Source organism: Aquarana catesbeiana, linkage group LG07 (genome assembly GCF_042186555.1).
Source record: "Aquarana catesbeiana isolate 2022-GZ linkage group LG07, ASM4218655v1, whole genome shotgun sequence".
NCBI lineage: Eukaryota > Metazoa > Chordata > Amphibia > Anura > Ranidae > Aquarana > Aquarana catesbeiana.
In genome coordinates this window covers 271,496,495-271,519,390 of record NC_133330.1, presented here as the reverse complement: position 1 = coordinate 271,519,390, position 22,896 = coordinate 271,496,495, and the positions used below count along the sequence as shown (strand labels likewise).

General features: G+C 43.7%; 1 protein-coding gene across 4 annotated transcripts in view; it reads right to left on the bottom strand.

Annotated features, from left to right (window-relative positions):
- CACNA1E (calcium voltage-gated channel subunit alpha1 E) overlaps nucleotides 1-22,896 on the bottom strand; it is a 1,300,209-nt gene that overhangs the window by 909,347 nt on the left and 367,966 nt on the right. The gene's annotated exons all lie outside the window — the stretch shown is intronic.

Sequence of the window (22,896 nt, the reverse complement as noted above, 5' to 3'; positions counted from 1 at the left end):
GGGCGCTCATTCATTCCCCCTTTTCCTGACCTGCCTGGCTGCATGCTCGGATAAGGGTCTGGTATAAATTTGGGGGGGGGCAACAATGTTTTTTTTTAATTTTGGCATGGGGTTCCCCTTAAATTCCATGCCAGACCTGAAGGGCTTAGTGTGGATCGCGAGGGGACCCCCACACAGAATTTTTAATTGCTGGCATGTTTTTATTTTACATTCAGGGAAACCCACTGACAGCTGACGAGTCATCCACTTTGAGGCTGGGTTCACACTGGTGCGACACGACAGCCGTCCTACTTTGGATCCGACTTTGCCCTGCGACATGAAGCCGGCATGTGTCCGACTTTCAATGAACGGGGATCCGACTTGGATCCCCGCCAATGCCGGCACTGTGTTTGGTATGAATCTTTAGGGGGGAACTCCGCGCCAAATTTTAAATAAAAAACCGGCATGGGTTCCCCCTCCAGAGGCATACCAGGCCCTTGGGTCTGGTATGGACCTTGAGGGGAACCCCCTACGCCGAAAAAATGGCGTGGGGGGTCGCCCCCAATCCATACCAGACCCTTATCCGAGCACGCAGCCCGGCCGGACAGGAATGGGGGTGGGGACGAGCGAGCGCCCCCCCCCTCCTGAACCGTACCAGGCCGCATGCCCTCAACATGGGGGGTGGTGCCTTGGGGGAGGGGGGCGCGCTGCGGCCCCCCCCACCCCAAAGCACCTTGTCCCCATGTCGATGAGGACAAGGGCCTCTTCCCGACAACCCTGGCCGTTGGTTGTCGGGGTCTGCGGGCGGGGGGCTTATCGGAATCCGGGAGCCCCCTTTAATAAGGGAGCCCCCAGATCCCGGCCCCCCACCCTATGTGAATGAGTATGGGGTACAGCGTACCCCTACCCATTCACCTAGGAAAAAAGTGTCAATTTAAAAAAAAAACACTACACAGATTTTTAAAGCATTTTATTAGACAGCTCCGGGGGTCTTCTTCCGACTTCGGGGGTCTCTCCGGTTCTTCTCCACGCTCTCCGGATCTTCTGCCGGGCTCCTCCGCTCTCTTCTGCTCTTTTGCCGCTCTTTTGCTAAAGCGGAGGAGCCCGGTCTTCGGTCTTCAATCTTCTGCCTTCTGCCTTCTGCCTTCTGCCTTCTGCCTTCTGCCCTCTTCTCCTGATGTTGACACGACGCTCTCTGGGGCTAGAATGCTCTCTGTGCGCTCTGCTCTGACTTATATAGGCGGTGACCCCGCCCCCTTATGCCGTCACAGTCCCTGGGCATGCTGGGACTGTGACGTTTTAGGGGGCGTGGTCATCATGACCACGCCCCCTAAAACGTCACAGTCCCAGCATGCCCAGGGACTGTGACGGCATAAGGGGGCGGGGTCACCGCCTATATAAGTCAGAGCAGAGCGCACAGAGAGCATTCTAGCCCCAGAGAGCGTCGTGTCAACATCAGGAGAAGAGGGCAGAAGGCAGAAGGCAGAAGGCAGAAGGCAGAAGATTGAAGACCGAAGACCGGGCTCCTCCGCTTTAGCAAAAGAGCGGCAAAAGAGCAGAAGAGAGCGGAGGAGCCCGGCAGAAGATCCGGAGAGCGTGGAGAAGAACCGGAGAGACCCCCGAAGTCGGAAGAAGACCCCCGGAGCTGTCTAATAAAATGCTTTAAAAATCTGTGTAGTGTTTTTTTTTTAAATTGACACTTTTTTCCTAGGTGAATGGGTAGGGGTACGCTGTACCCCATACTCATTCACATAGGGTGGGGGGCCGGGATCTGGGGGCTCCCTTATTAAAGGGGGCTCCCGGATTCCGATAAGCCCCCCGCCCGCAGACCCCGACAACCAACGGCCAGGGTTGTCGGGAAGAGGCCCTTGTCCTCATCAACATGGGGACAAGGTGCTTTGGGGTGGGGGGCCGCAGCGCGCCCCCTCCCCCAAAGCACCAACCCCCCATGTTGAGGGCATGCGGCCTGGTACGGCTCAGGAGGGGGGGGGTGCTCGCTCGTCCCCACCCCCATTCCTGTCCGGCCGGGCTGCGTGCTCGGATAAGGGTCTGGTATGGATTGGGGGGGACCCCCACGCCGTTTTTATCGGCGTAGGGGGTTCCCCTCAAGGTCCATACCAGACCCAAGGGCCTGGTATGCCCTTGGAGGGGGAACCCATGCCGGTTTTTTATTTAAAATTTGGCGCGGAGTTCCCCCTCAAGAACATTTGAGCACAAGTCGCGTGCCAAAGTCGGATCATGCAAGACGGCAATCCGACTTTGATCCGACTTCAATGATAGTCAATAGACTGAAGTAGGATCAAAGTCGGACCAAAGTAGTACAGGGAGCATTTCTAAAGTCGGAACGACTTGTGTCGGACCAGTTAGGACGGCTCCCATAGGGAAACATTAAATTTCACACGTCATGCGACATGAGCTCCCAATGTCGGAGCGTTTGTCGGACCAGTGTGAACCCAGCCTCAAGGCTGGCTTCTTAACAAGCAGCTAATGGGGGGAGACCCCCACGCTTCATCTGAGCAATACCACATGTGATACTGCCAGCAAAACCCTAGTGATAAATATTGCACTTTTTTTACTTTCTGTTCCGCTTGTGAATTGGATTTAAAGGGGTTGTAAAGCAGAAGGCTTTTTATCTTCGATAAAGAGAGAGGAGGTGGGGCCGAGTCGGGGCTCCATGTCTGAATGGACACAGGGAGCTGTGACTCAGCTTGGGTGCCCCCATAGCAAGCTGGTTGCTGTGGGGGCACTCAGCAGGAGGGAGGGGCCAGGAGCACAGAAGAGGGACCTAAGAAGAGGAGGATCGGGGCTGCTCTGTTCAAATCCAACTTCACAGAACAGGTAAGTATAACATGTTTGTTATTTTCTTTAGGAAAAAAACAAGCCTTTACAATCACTTTAACAGTTTAAAGCATATTTTTTTGCGATATTTACCAGCACATTTTAAATTTTGCGTTATTTACCGCATAATTGTTACTGTTTTTTGTGAATCTGACTTTTTTTTTACCGCATTCAATAATGTGAATGAGTCACGTGATCGTGTTATCGCATGACGTATTCTTTGGTGAATTGACTCCGAAGACTGACTTTTAAGAATTGTCTAAAGTAAAGTACCTCTGTCACCCATAAAACACTTGTGGAGTCTTTCAGTTTCCAAATTGAACTAGAAATGTGACAGTTGGAATCTAGCGTTTGCTATAAGCAACATAGAAACTTTTCTTTTCGCCACTTTAGGCTACTTTCACACTTATGTGGGTGGGGGAATGTATGCATGACCTCGTTCACACCATGTGGAGAGGTGTGAGTTTTTCTGTACCTGTTTTTGCAAGAACACAAGAAAAACAATTGTTCTCTATGTGCCCTGTTCACAACACAACACTGGTATCATACGCAATTTTTTTTTTCTGCAGATAAATCTGCAACGTCAGAAAAACTGATGTGACATCAACATTGTGGTGTGAATAAAAGTTTTCTTTGTGCCTTTGCAGAGAATTTATGTTACATATTTCTGGGCAAAAAAATACCTCACGTGACAGCAGTGTTATGATGTGCATGGAGCATCTATAAAACAATGGATTTATTTGTGTCCTTGCAGAGACCTTCATATTAAATACGCATGTCTCTGCACATGGTGTAAACAAACCTATGCAAGTCAAATCTGCAAGGTTTTTCCATCATTATATGTATGTATGTTATGAAGGAGACCTTAATCGCACACAGTCTGCCCCCAGCACCCGTAGTCAAAAGGCATTGCTCTTTAGCAGATGCGCCGGGGTGGCATCTTAATGGCACCCCCATGCATCTGAAAATGCAGTGTGGCTATGGTTTTGAAAAGAACTGCTGTGCCCACACAAACGTGGCATGCATGGCAGTGGCGGCTGGTGCTCAAATTTTTTTGGGGGGGGGGCACAAACTGAAAAATACTAAAAAAAAAAACCCATCAATTTCAGCCTCAATGTGCCCATCAAATGAAGCCACTGTGCCATCAATTGCAGCCATTGTGCTTATCAAATGCAGCCACTGTGCCATCAATTACAGCCATTGTGCCCATCAAATGCCGCCACTGTGCCATCAAATGCAGCCACTGTGCCGCTCAAATGCAGCCACTTGTGTCATCAAATGCAGCCACTGTGCCATCAAATGCAGCCACTGTGCCATCAAATTCAGCCACTGTGCCCATCATATGCAGCCACCTGTGCCCCATCAAATGCAGCCACTTGTGCCCCATCATATGCAGCCACTTGTGCCCATCAAATGCAGCCACTGTGCCCCATTATATGCAGCCACTTGTGCCCGTCAAATGCAGCCACTTGTGCCCAAATTCCACCACTTGTGCCCAATCATATGCAGCCACTTGTGCTGATCAAATCCTGCCACTTGTGCCCATCATATGCAGTCCCTTGTGCCCACCAAATGCAGCCACTTGTGCTCATCAAATGCAGCCACTTGTGCTCATCAAATGCAGCCACTTGTGCTCATCAAATGCAGCCACTTGTTCCCATCAAATGCCGCCACTTGTGCCCATCATATTCAGCCACTTGTGCCCCATCATATGCAGCCACTTGTGCATATTAAATGCCGCCACTTGTGCCCATTAAATGCCACCACTTATACCCATCATAAGCAGCCACTTGTGCCCATCAAATACCCCATCTTAGTGGCGGGTCAGGCAGCGGGTGACGGTGGCCAGTTATGGGATGGCTCCTGTGTCCTCTATGCTGTCCTCCATGCGTCTCTTCTCGTTCAGCTAGGCATCCAATAGGGGCACCCGTGCCTTCAGCCAATCAGGTGACGGGTATCAGACCTGCGTTACCTGATTGGGGGAGAGGCGGTTCAGTGTTAGAAAAGCAAATATTAATTTGCTTTTCTAACACATCTGGGTGGACTCCCGGCACAATGCTCTGCACCACGAGTCCTCCTTTTTTGAAGCATATTAGAGAGTATGGCTCTAATCAGGTGCTTCAAAAAAACACCCCCGCCGCTGGAATTCAGGCACCCGGCGTCCGATCGCGGGCACAAGAGGCAGAACAGGGACGTGTGTGTAAACACACACATCCCAGTTCTGTGAGGAGAGGAGAGAAAGATTGTGAGTTCCTACGAGCTGGAAACCACAATCTCTCATCTCCTATAGTCAGTCCCATCCCCCACAGTTAGAACACACGCATAGGGAACACAGTTAACCCATTGATCGCCCCCCTAGTGTTAACCCCTTCCTTGCCAGTGACATTTATACAGTAATCAGTGCATTTTTATAGCACTGATCGCTGTATAATTGTCAATCGACCCAAAAATGTGTCAAAAGTGTCCGATGTGTCCGCCATAATGTTGCAGTCTTAATAATAAAAATGCCATAAATCCCCCTATTTTGTAGACGCTATAACTTTTGCGCAAACCAATCAATATACGCTTTTTGCAATTTTTATTACCAAAAATATGTATAAGGATACATATCAACCTAAACTGAGGAAAAAATTAGCCTTTTTAAAAAAAAATTGGGGCTATTTATTACAGCAAAAAGTAAAAAACAGTGGGGGTTATTTACGAAAGGCAAATCCACTTTGCACTGCAAGTGCACTTGGAAGTGCAGTCGCTCTAAATCTAAGGGGTAGATCTGAAATGAGTGGAAGCTCTGTTGATTTTATCATCCAATCATGTGCAAGCTAAAATGCTGTTTTTTATTTTCATTGCATGTTCTCCTCGGATCTACAGCGACTGCACTTCTAAGTGCACTTTCATTGCAAAGTGGATTTCCTTTAGTAAATAAACCCCATTGTGTTTTTTTCAAAATTGTCGCTCTTTTTTTGTTTATAGCGCAAAAAAAAAAAAAACACAGAGATGATGAAATACCACCAAAAGAAAGCTCTATTTGTGGAGTACAGCTTCGCACGACTGCGCAATTGTCAGTAAAATTGACGCAGTGCCGTATCACAAAAAATGGCCAATTCTTCCGGGGCTGAAGTGGTTAAGATGCATTCAGTTTAGCTGCATTGCGAAAAAAAAAGAAATCTCTGTGTGTAGGGGCAAATTAGATATTCTGAATGCATATGTAAACACATACTGTATGCACGTAACGCAGTTTGATTAAACTTTCATGATCAATGCAAAAATCCTGTGTGAATTTGGGCTAAGCTGTAAGAAACTGACCAAAGCCTGGCTCTAGATCAGTGGTTCTCAACCTTTCTGGTGCCGTGACCCCTTGATAAAATTTCCCAAGTTCTGGGGACCCCTAACAGTAAAATTATTTTCATTGCTCCTTCATTGCTGTAATTTTGCGACTGTTATGAATCGAAATATAAATATCTGATATGCAGGATGTATTTTCATTCTTACAAATTTAACATTTTAAAGCGTAGTGATTAATCACAAAAACAATCTGTAATATATAGTGCGCAATATTTATAATTAACATATTAGTGAATGAATAAAATGTTTACGACTTGTGTTTATTTTTTATTCATTGTGATGGGCACAGTGGCTGTGTTTGGCACAGTGGCAACAATTAATGGGCACAGTGGCTGCGTTTGATGGCACAGTGGTGGCAATTGATGGGCACAGTGGCTGCATTTTGATGGCACAGTGGCAGTGTTTGCTGGCACAGTGGCAACAATTGGTGGGCACAGTGGCTGCGTTTAATGGCACAGTGGCGGCAATTGATGGGTACAGTGGCTGCGTTTGATGGCACAGTGGCGGCAATTGATGGGCACAGTAGCTGCGTTTGATGGCACAGTGGCTGCGTTTTAATGGGTTTTTTTTTTTCAGATTTTTTCAGTTTGTTTGCGTCCCCGCCACTTATTTATATATAAACGTCCCGGTTGGTTCCTCAAAAGTGGTTATTCCGTGCCAGTGTTAGATATACAAAGTGTATAGCACCCAAACATGTATCTAGCACTGGCACGGAATAACCACTTTTGAGGAACCAACTGGGACGTTTATATAGTAATGATATGTATTGTTCCATAATAAAGAAAAAATTGTCGTGTCAGCATTTATTTATACAAAATCTATGTCTTGATTGCCCTGGTGACACACAGTACAAAATGCTTTTATTACTGTCTCTGACTTACCAAAAGCCACAGGTGTTCCGTCAGTTTCAGCAAGTGAAGTTTCATCGCCGCCCTCTTGGTACACTCGTCTGCAGCAAGCGGACTTCGGTTGGTGTAAAAAGATATCTGCTTGCCGACTTCTAAGTGTAGCCTTACTGCGGACGAGAGTACCAAGATGGCGGCGACGGAACGTCACTTCCGTGCGGTCTCTCCTCTCCTGGAAGTGACATCGAGATGGACAGACTCCGGCATAACACAGTAACTTCTGGTCCGTCTCAGCCAGCATTCACAACCCCCTGGCGAATCGGCAATCGACCCCCAGGTTGAGAACTGCTGCTCTAGAGTCTCTGTGAATTTTGAGGATGTGAATTCCTTAAAATTAAAAGCAGCTAGAAACTCCCTCATTCCTGGGGCACGGACATAACTATTATCCATCTTCACTTCACCTTCACATCACTTCCTGTTGATTGGCTTTTCTTCCTCTCTTCTTCTATTCCCCCAATAACCTACCCCTCCTCCCCTCCTTTCTCCTCTACACTATGGCCCTCTACGACAACTGGAGAGACCCTTGGGACTAAGCACCTCTATGTCTATTGGATAAAGGGCCCTTCCTTTGGGGCATAAATACTAGGCACCTGATCCTCTTATCCATATGTAAGGCTCAATGCTCAATCATGGGGAATGCTAATCTCTGGTTGATTGGGGGGGGCTCTTCAGGCACAGTGTGATCCATTTAGGGGTGCCGGGAGGGCCTCACCAAATACCCGGATACAGTTACCAAAAAGCTGGAATGTAACGCAGGGATTACAGTGCAGACCCAGAGATAACGGCCATTCCGTACCTCAATAGTTGCTCTTACCTATAATTATATTTGGTTCTTATTATGCCTCACTGGAAGTAGTGTTGTTTCATGTATTCTTGTGTTGAACAAATAAAAAAAAATCTTTAAAAGTAAAAGCAGCTAGAGAGGCCAGGCTTATGTTATGTTTTTAGGCTAAATGTAGACTAGCTTCAAAAGCAGGCGTTTCATGAGTGTTTTTAAAGCTCCATGAGCAACTTAAAAAACTGTGAGCATCACAGCGCTCGGTGGTGTTCACATGGTTGCATTAGCGTTGAGTTGTGTCAAAATTGGCTCAACATGTAGCTTTGCTGCTTCCTAAATTCTTCCATTGATGGCAATATAAAGAAGCTGCAAATGCATCACAAATGCCCCTATGGCATTTACAACATGTTTGAGATGTGTTTGGAAAGCGTTAGATGATAATACAAAAATACATCAAATAAAAAAAAACAACACAGGGAGCATCTGGCAAGTATTTTTTTTTTGCCACACAAACGCATCAAAAACGCAACATTAATGCATCCTATTGAATTAGATGTGTTAATGGGTGCTCAAATTTCTTTGCACGTCTATATGAGCCCTTACTGTTGCTAATAATATGTAAATAGCTTAATGTAAATGTCCTTTGTTATATCTCAGTGCCAATTTCCTGCAGCCTCTTCCTGTCTACAATGGGTTTAACCACTTGCTTACTGGGCACTTAAACCCCCTTCCTATCCAGACCAATTTTCAGCTTTCAGCGCTGACGCACTTTGAATGACAATTGCGCAGTCATACAACACTGTACCCAAATAAAGTTTTTATCATTTTTTTTCCCACAAATAAAGCTTTCTTTTGGTGGTATTTGATCACCTTTGTGGTTTTTATTATTTGTTAAAAAAAATGTAAAAAGACCGAATTAATTATTTTTTTTTTTTTTTTTATATTTTGTTATACAATTTTAAAAAAGGTAATTTTTCTCCTTTATTGATGTACGCTGATGAGGCAGCACTGATGGACACCGATAAGTGGCAGTGATGGGCACTGATGGGTAGTAGTGATGGGCACTGATGGGTGGCAATAATTGGCACTGATCGGTTACACTGATAGGCAGCACTGCTAAGTGGCACTGATTGGCACCACTGGTGGGCATTGATAGGTGGCACTTGTGGGCATTGATAGGTGACACTCATGGCCATTAATAGGTGGCACTGGTGGGCACTGTGGACCACCTGGAAATGGCAGGTGGCACTGACAGGGGGTACTGGTGGCACATATGAGGCAGAATTGCCTCTTCCTCTTCGAGACTGATGTCCCTTGCAGATAAGCCGGTGATCGGCTTTTTTTTTCTCCTCGCACTGTCAGCGTGAGGAAGAAAAATAAAAACGATCACAGAGCTTTTGTTTTGATCATGTGATCAACTGTCATTGGCTGACAGCTGATCACATGGTAAGGGTCCGGGACCGGCCCCTTACTCGGATTGGGGATCACCCGAGTCTCGGTGACTGTGCGCATGCACAGGGGAGGCCGTCACAGGACGGCCTCCCAGAAATTCAGGTCCGCGCTGTGGCTGTCATTCAGGTACAGCTCGGATGTCAAGCGGTTAATGATGATGGCAACAGTGGACAATTCATGTGTAATGTGTGTTGAAACATTTAATTTAGGTTTTTTTCCTCTTGAAGCCTGTATGACAGGGTGACAGTGCAGGTGCACAACAGGGAGATAGGGCAAAGCATTGTAACCCTGTAACAGGAAATTCCTAAAAAAAGGACCTTTATAGAAGGCATTACTATGTATTAATTTAAGGAAAGCTACACATTTGATAATTCTGAAAAGAAAACATTAAATGTAAAAGCTTATATCAAATTTTAGTGATTTGGTTTGAACATTTCTAATGAGATACATGGTACTTTGCTGATGACCCACCATACTGTAGAAATGCTACAAAAAATAATTTTTGAAAAGATGAAGTGGATAATGGGGACTAAGGTTAAAAGTTGGCTTTCTCTTTATTAGTCGAGATGCTAGCATCTAATTATTACTAGGCCTATCATAAAGGCAACGCAACAAAAGTCTATTGCCTCAGTATGTCCTATTCGCACTCTTCTGTCGGTGAAGATGATAATGCACTTTCAAAAAATGAAATGTAACAATTTTCCAGGGGCCTGATGAATGACTGCTGTTTTTAATTAAATTCTATCTGAATCTTATTTTGTTCTGTGCGGAAAAATAAATTCCTGTAGATGTGTAATGATTCGAATGATGCCTAGACCTGATCACACCTACACCCCAGTAATAAAAGTATAAAATAAGTAATATACAGTATAGTGAGGCACTTTAGAAAATCTTTAAGGGCTCACCTTTGCATTGTGGTTCTAATAAATGGTACCATGACACATCACACTTAGAGGCAAGGCATTTATGTGCACGCCAACACATTGTACAGCAGCTGCCAATGCACGGCAGTACAAATTGCACTTATCGCCAAAAAGGTGCATGTCAATGAGTATGTCCTTTGAGATTGACAAATGACAAACCAAGACTGTAGAAGTTTGAATGATCCATAAAGCAAACTTTTAGTTTTTGGACATTTTACCAATGGAATCCAACACACGTTGGGGGTACTTAAGGACTGAACTTAAGAAACACTGCTTAATATTTACTATTTTTACAAAGTATGATAAAGAATATCTCACAAAAGTGAGTACACCCCTCACATTTTTGTAAATATGTTATTATATCTTTTCATGTGACAACACTGAAGAAATTACACTTTGCTACAATGTAAAGTAGTGAGTGTACAGCTTGTATAACAGTGTAAATTTGCTGTCCCCTCAAAATAACTCAACACACAGCCATTAATGTCTAAACCGCTGGCAACAAAAGTGAGTACACCTCTAAGTGAAAATGTCCAAATTGGGCCCAATTGGCCATTTTCCCTCCCTGGTGTCAAGTGACAAGGTCTCAAGTGTGAATGGGGAGCAGGTGTGTTAAATTTGGTGATATCACTCTCACTCTCTCATACTGGTCACTGGAAGTTCAATATGGGACCTCATGGCAAAGAAAGAAAAAAAAGAATTGTTGCTCTACATAAAGATGGCCTTGGCTATATAAAGATTGCCAAGACCCTGAAGCTGAGCTGTAGCATGGTGGCCAAGACCATACAAAGGTTTAACAGGACAGGTTCCACTCAGAACAGGCCTCGGCATGGTCGACTAAAGAAGTTGAGTGCACGTGCTCAGCGTCATATCCAGAGGTTGTCTTTGGGAAATAGACGTATGAGTGTGGCCAGCATTGCTGCAAAGGTTGAAGGGGTGGAGGATCAGCCTGTCAGTGCTCAGACCATACGCCGCACACTGCATCAAATTGGTCTGCATGGCTGTCATCCCAGAAAGAAGACTCTTCTAAAAATGATGCACAAGAAAGCCCGCAAACAGTTTGCTGCAGACAAGCAGACTAAGGACATGGATTACTGGAACCATGTCCTGTGATCAGATGAGATAAACTTATAAACAAGATAAACTTATCTGGTGGCAACCAGGTGAGGAGTACAAAAGTGTGTCTTGCCTACAGTCAATCATGGTGGTGGGAGTGTCATGGTTTGGGGCTGCATGAGTCCTGCCGACACTGGAGAGCTACAGTTCATTGAGGAAACCATGAATGCTAACATGTATTATGACATACTGAAGCAGAGCACGATCCTCTCCTTTCGGAGACTGGGCCTCAGGGCAGTATTCCAACATAATAACGACCCCAAACACACCTCCAAGACAAATACTGCCTTGCTAAAGAAGCTGAGGGTAAGGGTGATGGACTGGCCAAGCATGTCTCCAGACCTAAACCCTATTGAGCATCTGTGGGGCCTCCTCAGACGGAAGGTGGAGGAGCGCAAGGTCTCTAACATCCACCAGTTCTGTGATTTCATCATGGAGGAGTGGAAGAAGACTCCAGTGGCAACCTGTGAAGCTCTGGTGAACTCCATGCCCAAGACGGTTAAGGCAGTGCTGGAAATAATGTTGGACACACAAAATATTGACACTTTGGGCCCAATTTGGACAATTTCACTTAGGGGTGTACACACTTTTGTTGCCAGCGGTTTAGACATTAATGGCTGTGTGTTAAGTTATTTTGATGGGTCAGCAAATTTACACTTCTTCACAAGCTGTACACTCACTACTTTACATTGTAGCAAAGTGGCATTTCTTCAGTGTTGTCACATGAAAAGATATAATAAAATATTTATAAAAATGTGAGGGTGTACTCACTATTGTGAGATACTGTAAGCATAGCGTGTATTTCAATCATTTCCTGTGTGATTGAAAGAAATCTGAAATGTGATGATTGAATAAATAGTTGAATTAAGAAAATCTTCAATTGGTGCAGTTGATTAAGTTTCACTCTGAACATAAAATACCCCTAAGGGTGGGATTGGAGATGGTGGACTGTGTCCCCCCTTACGCTTGATAGTATTCTGTGGTTCAAACCTTCAGACCTTCAGAGGTGTGACTAATCCAGTCAGGGGATGATCGGTGTGGCGATGGGGGCCGTTACAAGCACTGATCGCCCTGTATAGCTTTCAATAAAACAACTGACAGACGCTTCTCCTCCTCTCCCTCCCGTGGCTTTCAGCTGCTTTATTGAAATCTATACAGGGAGATATCAGTGCTTGTAACGGCCCCACTGCCACACCGATCATCCCCGACTGTCCCCTGTGTTCTCCTCCGTTTTCTCTTCCGTGCTCCTAAGGTCCCCTGCCATGTCCTCCTCCAGTCCCTCTCTGTCCCCCTCTGCTTCCCCTCTGTGTCCTCCTCCATATCCTCCTCTCCTCACCCTCCATGTCCTCCTCCGCTTCCCCTCCACGTCCTCCTCCGCTCCTTCTCCCCTCCCCCTTTGTGTCCTCCTCCACTCTTTCTCCGCTCCCCCTTCGTGTCCTCCTCCGCTCCTTCTCCATTCCCCCTCCGTATCCTCCTCCAGTCCTTCTCCCCTCCCCCTTCGTGTCCTAATCTGGTCACCCCCTGTCCCAGATCTGTCAGGATGAAGAGCGGAGGAAGGTGCCAGTAAATCTGTCATTTACTGGCTTCTACCATTTCTAAATGCACAGAGTCAGTGATCACTGACTCTGTTCATTCATAACTGAGCAGAGTAATCTGATTTTACAATACTTCAGTTTATGAATGAACAGGAGCCACTGTCTCCTGTCCATTCATCTTTAGTGCAACTGAGACTGCAGAGTCTGTCCTCAGTCCCTTTCTCTGTCTCAAAGGGGATAGGTCAAAAAAAGTATTGCAACCCTGTATCGGCGAGTACTTGAAAAAAAGTATTGGTACTTGTACTTGGTCATGTGGAATGTATACCACTGGAATAATTCTGAATTTTATTAAAGCTGGTTCTGTGGAATTGTATGCTGATGTCATCTTACTCGAATTTATAAGTCTTTGACTTTGTCCATGATTATTCTTTGACCAATTAGTAGATGGTCCCAAGCGCTTATTTGTTGGATGTTGTTTATGACTGGTTTTGCACAGACCAGCCCAGATCCTCCTCTTCTTGGGTCCCCCGCCAGCACTCTGGGCACCTGCCTCTTGCTGAATGCCCCCATAGCAAGCGGCTTGCTATGGGACACTCCTGCATGCTCGCTTCTGAGCCCCGCTCTGTGTGTCCATTGACAAACAAAATGGGGCTTAGCTCCACCCCAGGCTCTCTCCTCACTAGCTGTGATTGACAGCAGCAGGAGCCAATGGCTGTGTCTGAGCCAATGAGGCAGAAGAGAGCTATTGCTCTCGTGCACATCGCTGGATTGTGATCAGGCTCAGGCAAGTATTGGGGGGGGGGGGGGTGAGATGCGCTTTGAAGGTTTTTTACCTTCATGCATAGAATTCATGAAGATAAAAAGCCTTCAGTCTTTAGAACCACTTTAAAGCAACCCTGCGTTAGGCATATTATGCCGTGTACACACGGGCAGACTTTTCGACCGGACTGGTCCGACAGAACGAATCCGTCGGACAACCCGACCGTGTGTGGGCTTCATCGGACCTTCAGCTGACTTTTTTTGTCGAAAATCAGACGGACTTTAGATTTGGAACCTGTTTCAAATCTTTCTGATGGACTCGAGTCTGGTCGAAAAATCCATTTGTCTGTATGCTAGTCCGACAGACAAAAAAGGACGCAAGGGCAGCTATTGGCTACTGGCTATGAACTCCTTTATTCTAGTCCCTTCGTACGTCATCGCATTCATACCAACGGACTTTCGAACGGACTTTAGTCCGTTTGTGTGTGGGCAAGTCAGGTCGTCCAAAAGTCCGTCGTAACTCTGTTGAAAGTCCCTTGGAAAGACCGTCGGACGTTTGATGCTGAAAAGTCTGCCCGTGTGTACATGCTCTTGTACACAGTAGGTAAACAGTGTGTTTATAGAGGCTGAGCATTTTTACATAGGTTTCTCTACATACAGTAAATGGGCTGGCTTTATTATGGGGAAAGTAGGGAAGAACTACAACACCTACATTTGTTTCATCAATGTGCCCCTTAGGAATTCAGCTGTCCTCAGCATTTTCTGGCACAAGTGCTACAATGTTCATTTTTATCTATTATATATCTATTCATTATAAATCTATTCCTCATGTCTAACAATCAGCAGTTTTTCATGCTAGACAGTACAATGTGAATGTGGAGTTTGGTAGAAGGGGAGAGCAACAAAAAAGAAAAAAAAAAACAGTTTAAAAATAACTTAAATTCTTAACTGGCAACAAAGTAATTTCTTCCTCCCCTACTTGTTAAAACGAGGCCTCCAGTCGCACATGATAATGTAATTCATTGTTTCCACTGCATTGGATTAGTAGACGTTGTCAGGCTGCCCAGAAGGCCCAAACAGCTCACTCAGAAATATCACTAAGGGTGTTAGGACTTTGGAGCGCAGCCAGTGGATTTTGGCAAGGGCTCATTTCACGCACAAACGTGCTGAGCCTCACAGGGGCGATAAAGACTGCAGAATCAATCGTACAAAGCTGTATCATAAATGAAAGGTCTGAACATTTAATAGGGGCTTCATATTCATACCTACCTTATGGGATTATTTCAGAAAAATTAATATTGCACTTTACAAAGGTGTAATGGGTTCAGAGATCTCCTACATAGAACATCTGTACAATTACCTTCATCGTACAGTCTTTTAATGAGGCAGTTTCTTATTAAGTCAACCTTCTTTTACCCTGAGCTATAAAGCTGCATGCCTGACAGGTATTTGAGCTTATGATTTTACCTGGAGGATTGCATAAATATTAATACATCTATATTTGTGTCAGAATTCAGACATTTTTTTTTCTTAAAATGATACTAAGCGATCCTTAATCTCCAAAAATAACCCATAACCAGTTCAGCTCCAGAGCAATTTTTATTTTCCACATACATGTAAAAATCTTAATTTTGGCAATAAAATTACTTAAAGCCCCCAGAACATTATATATTTTCTGAAAGCAGAGGCCCTGTAAAAAAAGAAGGTGATAATTTTTATGTCATGTGATATTTGCGCAACTGTTTATTAAAGGCAAATTTTCAGGAAAAAATATGATAAAATTTATTTTAATGCAAAGACACACAATATAATACCCATTTTTGGTTAAAATGAGTTTGCATCAAGTAAATAGATATCAAATATTCCATGTCTTAAAATTGTGTGCACCTGCGATATCAACAAAAATTATTGTGCCTAAAAATCTCCATAGGTAATGGTTTAAAAGCCTTTACAGCTCATTAGTTGAGAGTTAACTAGGAGCTCTTGTATTAGAATTATTGTTCTCACTTTGACGTTTGCACATATGTCACACGTTGGGGGCGATCTCGGTTTACATGTGTGTGCGCACTCTGGGATTGCATTGGCGCAGGTGTACAGGGCAAAGGGGGTTTTGGTCATTTTTTTTTTTTTTTAAATTTATATATTTTATTATATTCTTTTTTTTTCAAACGTTTTTTATTTTATTTATTTTTTGTTTATTTTTATTTGATTGCTATCACAAGGGGTTAAAAAACCCTATGTGATAGCTTTGGGCAGGTGACAGGTACTTTTTTTTTTTTTAATTGCTTTATTGGAAAGGTACATATGATATACGTCAGGTACAAAAGAGTGGGTAAAGACAATATTTGTATCATTTTAAACGCAGTATAATATTACTTTCAAATGAGAGCTAAGTTTGAAAAACAACAGCATATGCAAGCTATGCAACATCTATATCTGTTAAAGTATTTTAACATGCCTATGTTCATAACCTTGTGTATCGGAAAAGGTACCTGTGTAATAACCATTATGGCATTAGCCAATGTTATGAAATGGTAATGCATAATAGCGATTGAAAATCAGTATATAACCAGACATTTATGTCGTGTACCATCAGCCTATCGTGTTGGAACTGAGAGTTACCCTTTTGGTTGCGATCAACGGTCCCCTAGCAACCTCTACGGGTGACAGGGCTTTGGTAAGGCCTAGTACAGGAGCATGTCGAAAGTAAATTCTGGTAATGGTGGAACACAAAGTGAGGGTTGGGGAATTCGGTGCTAGTGAGATGTATGCCTTTATGGGGGGGGGGGGGGTTGTTGCAAATAAAGTCATATAGGGGTGGGGGGGATTGGTTAGTAAATTAAAAGGGAAGGTGGAGGGAATAGGGTACAGGATCAATAAATGACGTCCGGGGGAGGGGTATGAATAAAGTGAGTGGTGATTGCGCTGTGATAAAAAGGGGAAGGGAGGAAGGGGAAGGGGCTAGTTCAAATGTATAGAGAGGTGAGTGAAAAAATAATAAAATAATATATTTAAAAATATAAATTAAGCATGAGGGCTAGTATCATACTAGCACATGAAAAATATTGTAAATACTGAAACAAAAGAAAAGAAAGTTCTCAGTGCAAAATGGCTAGTATCATACGTCCGGGGGAGGGGAATGTGGGAGGGTGAGGGAAGGAATAGTACAGGCTGGGGGGGTGATAAAAAGGGTGATGGGGTGGGGGGACCCCAACCTCCTTCTCCGACCAAAGAATGCGCTTCTCTGTAGAAGATTAGGTCATCAGCTGGGTGTATTTATCGGATGTCCTGAAGTGATGCCAGCATGACCAAGTGTTCCTAAATTTGGTGGGTGTCTATTTTGCTATCTGAACAAGATCCTCCATCTCGGCGATCTTATTTATGCGTTTGAGGCAGTCTAATATAGTTGGGGGGCTGGGTGATCGCCAGTAAGCGGGGATGCACATCTTGGCTGTGTTGACCAAGTATAATGCCAAGGATCTATAGTATGCTGAACTTGAGGTTGAAGCATGGTGTAAGAGTAGTTGGACCGGGAAGAATTCAATCGCCAGGGTTGTGATTTGAGTAATAAGTCGGTGTACCTCTTTCCAGAAAGGTTGTATTAGAGAACAAGACCATCAAATGTGTAATGCCCCGTACACACGGTCGGATTTTCCAACGGAAAATGTGCGATAGGACCTTGTTGTCGGAAATTCCGACCGTGTGTAGGCTCCATCACACATTTTCCATTGGATTTTCCGACACACAAAGTTTGAGAGCAGGATATAAAATTTTCCGACAACAAAATCCGTTGTTGGAAATTCCGATCGTGTGTACACAAAGCCGACGGACAAAGTGCCACGCATGCTCAGAATAAATAAAGAGATGAAAACTATTGGCCACTGCCCCGTTTATAGTCCCGACGTACGTGTTTTACGTCACCGCGTTTAGAATGATCGGATTTTCCGACAACTTTGTGTGACCCTGTGTACGCAAGACAAGAGAGGGGTTTGACAGGTACTCTTTATGGAGACATTAGGGGTCTAATAGACTGCAATGTCTCCTCTGCCCTTCACACCATCTAACCAACCACAAATCAGCTTGGTTGGATGTGTCCCTTGGCAGCACTGGACAGGAAATAATGCATCTGAAACTGGAAGTGTCATCACTTCTGGTTTCAATGTTTGCATGTTAGATCGAGGCATGGATTTGCCTTGGTTCTACAGCGCTATCCCTCCCCTAGACGGCGGTTGTGGCCTTTGGTAAGAACAGGAGAGGGCAGGAATCACGGAAGGAGGGTAAGGCACCACACTGTTGGCTCTGTGAAAGTCATCAGGAGCTATGGAGTTGCCACATCACTTTCACGTTGAAGCTGGGAGAATGCTTAAAGTGATTGTAAGGGTTCATGTTTTTTTTTTTTTAAACAAACATATCATACTTACCTCCAGTGGCCCCGAACCTGGTCTTCTGGGGTCCACTGACGGCTCTCGCGGCTCCTCCCCACATCAGATAACCCCATAGGAGAAGCGCTCCCCTGAGGGAGTTACTTTGCGGGCACGCTCCCGAGTCCAGCATTCGGCGTCCATAGACGCCGAATGTATGACTCGGCCCCTCCCCCCTGGCACCCGCGTTATTGGATTTGATTGACAGCAGCGTGAGCCAATGGCTGCTATCAATCTATCCAATCAAGAGCCAAGAACCCCCTGCAGAGAGACAGTGCGTCCCCGCCGGGTCAGGTTCCAGGGCTCAGGTAAGTAAAACAACAAGCCATGTTTTGTGGATTTCACTTAGATAAAAAAGCTTTAGAAAACTACCAAGCCATTGACATTGATATAAAGTACCTGTGCAAAAAGGAAGCCATGAAAACATGAACTGTTGGTGGTACTCAAAGACTGGAAACCACTGCTATAGCCCTTAGTTCATCATGGAGCAAGCAAAGGAAGGTGGCTATGTTCCTACATACAGTGGGACCATGGAGAATGAATGTAGCCATCCTCTCAGGAAGTCGGGTGACAGCAGCAAAAAAAATAAAGGAATTTCGATTTGGATGAGGCTTTGAGCAATATGAGGTAATTTTTAGAGTTAAGAATACATACCAAAATAATTTTTTTTAACAAGAGTTTGGTATCACTTTAAGAGATGACTAAGCCTAAAACTAAATGGTTGCATTATATGGAAGAGTATTTAGATTCTTGGATTTCTTTTGTCTGTGTATACTTTTATTTAGTTACAGGTTAAAATAAACTCGTCACAAAACCAGTCAATTCAACCATACACCATCTCTGAACGCTCAGCTCTAAGTTCTCTGCAATCCCTTCTCTCTACCTCCAGGTGCCGGCTCTGTCACAGCTCAGTCCTCACCAAACAAAATATACTTTAAAAAAAAGGTGCATACCCCGACTCCAACATCCTTCACTTAATAGTTGATTTCAAATAAGTTACATCACTCACCTGCTCTCCTCCCACTATTGCATTTCACCCTCTGTTGGACTTTATCAAAGCTTAATCTATGATTAAGACCAACAGAGGATGTTAGTGGGAGGAGGTCAGTTATGTGATGTGACTTCTTTCACATGAACAGGCGGAGGATATTTGTGTAAGGCATAAGTATCTGTTGCTATAAGAAAACTACAGAATTAAAATATTAAAAATGACTTTTGAAATAACATTGACATGTTAAAGCTTATAGGAGATATTAGGGGTTGGGTTTACATATACTTAAAAGGCATAACAATCTAAATATGTTTAAAATGAATGTATACAGTTTGAGAACCTATACAAGCAATGGTCTTCTGTATCACAAGACAAATTTCCTTTGTGATTGAGATTAGGGTGGTAGAGGGAACCTTAATATTTTTGTTTTCTTGGGTGCCTCATAACACATAGCTATATGCCCGGTAGAGGTTTATTTCCATGGAAAGTGCACACCAAAGTGATCAGTAAATCCAGAAATAGAGGCAGCTGAAGTTAAATGCATGTCTGGACATTACCTGAAACATTACCTTGTATAACTAGCAGGTGGATGGGCGTCTTGCCTGCCATTTTGCCGTGTACACACGATCGGAAATTCGGACAGCAAAAGACCGATGAGAGCTTTTGGTCGGAAAATGCCACCGTGTGTGTATGCTATCTGACTTTTGCTGTCCGAATTCCAGCCAGCAAAACACTGAGAGCATGTTCTCAATTTTTCGATCTGAAAAAGTTCCTATCCGAAAATGCGATCGTCTGTAGCAATTTCGACGCGCAAAATTCCTATACATGCTTGGAAACAATTCGACGCATGCTCAGAAGCATTGAACTTCATTTTCTCAGCTCGTGGTAGTGTTGTACGTCACCACGTTCTTGACGGTCGAAAGTTCAGCGAACTTTTGTGTGACCGTGTGTATGAAAGGTGAGCTTGAGCTATCTTTTTCCGACCAAATCCCGATTGTGTGAACGCGCCATTGGTGCTTATTTGCACACATTCCATTTTTCTTGTCTTACACAGCTCAGGTGTATTTTGCCTTCTTTTCTGTTATATCCCATATCTATCAAACAGATATTTATGTTTTTTGGATACTACATTCTTACCTTTGAACTATCTGGCACGCCCCCACATCTGACTTGCTGCTCACCTTGCATGCGGTTACGGCTCGGTTTTCTTGGTTAGGCGGTTCTGGTGTCACACACACACCGTGAAAGGCTAAATTTCTAGATATACTATGTTATATCGCATATTGTGTAAAAACCTAATTATGGTCTTTCTCTCCTCAGAAATGACATTAGCTCCTGAAGAAGTGATTCTCGCGAAACATGTAGAGCTTAAAATATTGCTACAATACAGTTTAGTCACACACGCTCGATGTGACGTGTGTTGACATCTTTGTGCCAGATTTTGGAGGCTTTAGTAGCCACTGTAGCCTATCTGCAGTTTTTATATATTTGTTTTTTCTTCTTGTTTTAATGAATTATGTATTAACCACTTGCCAACCAGCCGCCGCAGTTGTACTGCGGCAGAATGGTACGTTATGTTACGTCGCTTCGCCCTGTGGCCACTAGGGGAGCAACCGCTGCACACCCTCCGAGCCGATGCGAGTGCCTGCGGTCACGATCACCGAGATCGCTGCTGACACATGGAGATCCGAGATCTGAGTGTGTAAACACACAGTTTCTGGTTCTCTGAGGGGAGAAGTGACAGATCGTCTGTTCATACACAGTATGAACAGCGATCTATCTCTTCCCCTACACAGTCCCCTCCCCCCTTCAGTTAGAAACACAAACAGGGAACACAATTAACCCCTTGATCGCCCCCTAGTGATAACCCCTTCACTGCCTGTGACATTTTTACAGTAATCAATGCATTTTTATAGCACTGATGGCTGTATTAATGCCAATGGTCCCAAAAATGTGTCAAAATTGTCCGATGTGTCCGCCGTAATGTTGCAGTCCCGATGAAAATCACAGATCACCACCATTACTAGTAAAAAAAAAATTTAATAATAAAAATGCCATAAAACTGTCCCCTATTTTTGTAGACGCTATAACTTTTGCACAAACCAATCAATATATGCTTATTGCGATTTTTTTTAAACAAAAATATGTAGAAGAATACATATCGGCCTAAACTGAAGAAAAAAATTGTTTTTTTTATATATTTTTGGGGGATATTTATTATAGCAAAAAGGAAAAAAAATATTGTTTTTTTCTTCAAAATGGTCACTCTTTTTTTGGTTATAGCGCAAAAAAATAAAAACCGCCGAGGTGATCAAATACCACCAAAAGAAAGCTCAATTTGTGGGGGAAAAAGGACGTCAATTTTGTTTGGGTGCAATGTCGCACGACCGCGCAATTGTCAGTTAAAGTGACGCAGTGCCGAATCGCAAAAATTGCTCTGGTCAGGAAGGGAGTAAAATCTTCCGGGGCTGAAGCCTTTAAATTGTGAATAAAATTATTGTTTATTTTTCTATAATTGGTGCCTAAAAAGTAAACTTTTTCAATTTTCAACATTTTGATCTATCACTATAATAGGCAGCCTTGTTTGCCAATGGGAATGCACAAAAGGCAGTAAGGGGTGGGCAGGCTTTGCCACAGTCAGGAAATGTTGAAGCTTTACCTGTCAGAACAGCCTAAGATTTGGCAAGTTTATTGCAGATATTGCAGATGCTCCTGCACTTCATACCATCAGCAGTTTACCCCCTTCCTCAAGGCAGAGCAATTCAGTTTTCAGGAGGTATGTGCCTTATTCATGGAAGCTTTGTGCCAGTTTTGGTACCAGTACTGAAACATGCACCAGTTTTAGGTAGTTCTTACTGCTACAACTTTTATAAACTATGGCTGTAACAGATTCAAAACTGTCAGTTTCCATGTCTCCTGAGCTGGCTCTATTGTGGATGCTGCTTGATTCTGAGCATGCATGGAATTTTGTGCGTCGGAATTGTGTACACACGATCGGAATTTCCGACAACGGATTTTGTTTGTTTGATCTCAAATATTGTTTGTCGGAAATTCCAAGGGAAATTGTCCAATGGAGCCTACACACGGTCGGAATTTCCGACAACAAGCTCCCATCGAACATTTGTTGTTGGAAAATTCTATTCTTTGTACAGGGCATTATAGTTGCTGAACGGTTTTATTTGTTCCCCCTTTTCTTATTTTATTTTAATTTATTGTCAACTACAATTGATGTACAACCTGTTCTTTGTACTACCACGTCGAGTTGGTTGTTTCAGTTTTTCTTTCTGTATGTTCTATTATTTTATCTTTCAATAAAGCAATCCTGGTTGTTAAAATATATATATATATATATATATATATATATATATATATATATATATAAACGGCAAAATACCTTTTTTTCATCAGCAGTTAGAAAAGTCTTGTGACTTCTATGAGTGTCTGGTTAAAGCTTGTAGGAGGAGTTTTCATTCTCCCACGATTATCCTATGAGAATGCAGGAGCTCTGAACCTTTGTCTGGACAGTGCTTATTGGCCCTGTGCTGATCACATGCACTCTCCCAAGGAAAAAAAACTCCCTAGCAATACACACCAGACTGGGCATGTGCAGCCTGTACCCTGGCCCTGTAAATATCAGAAAATATATTGGAGTCAGTGGAAGAAGGAGATGATCAAACAGCCTTTTTACACAATGCAGAGGATTACCCCTTTGGTTCCACAGTGAGTATAACAAGCATGCTTTACTGCATATACACACTGACTTTACTGTTGTGGGTTTAGTAACACTTTAAGATCAACTCTGAGTACTGAGAGACACTAGTGGTCAGAGTTGGCTATATGTGCTGGGCAGTTGTCAT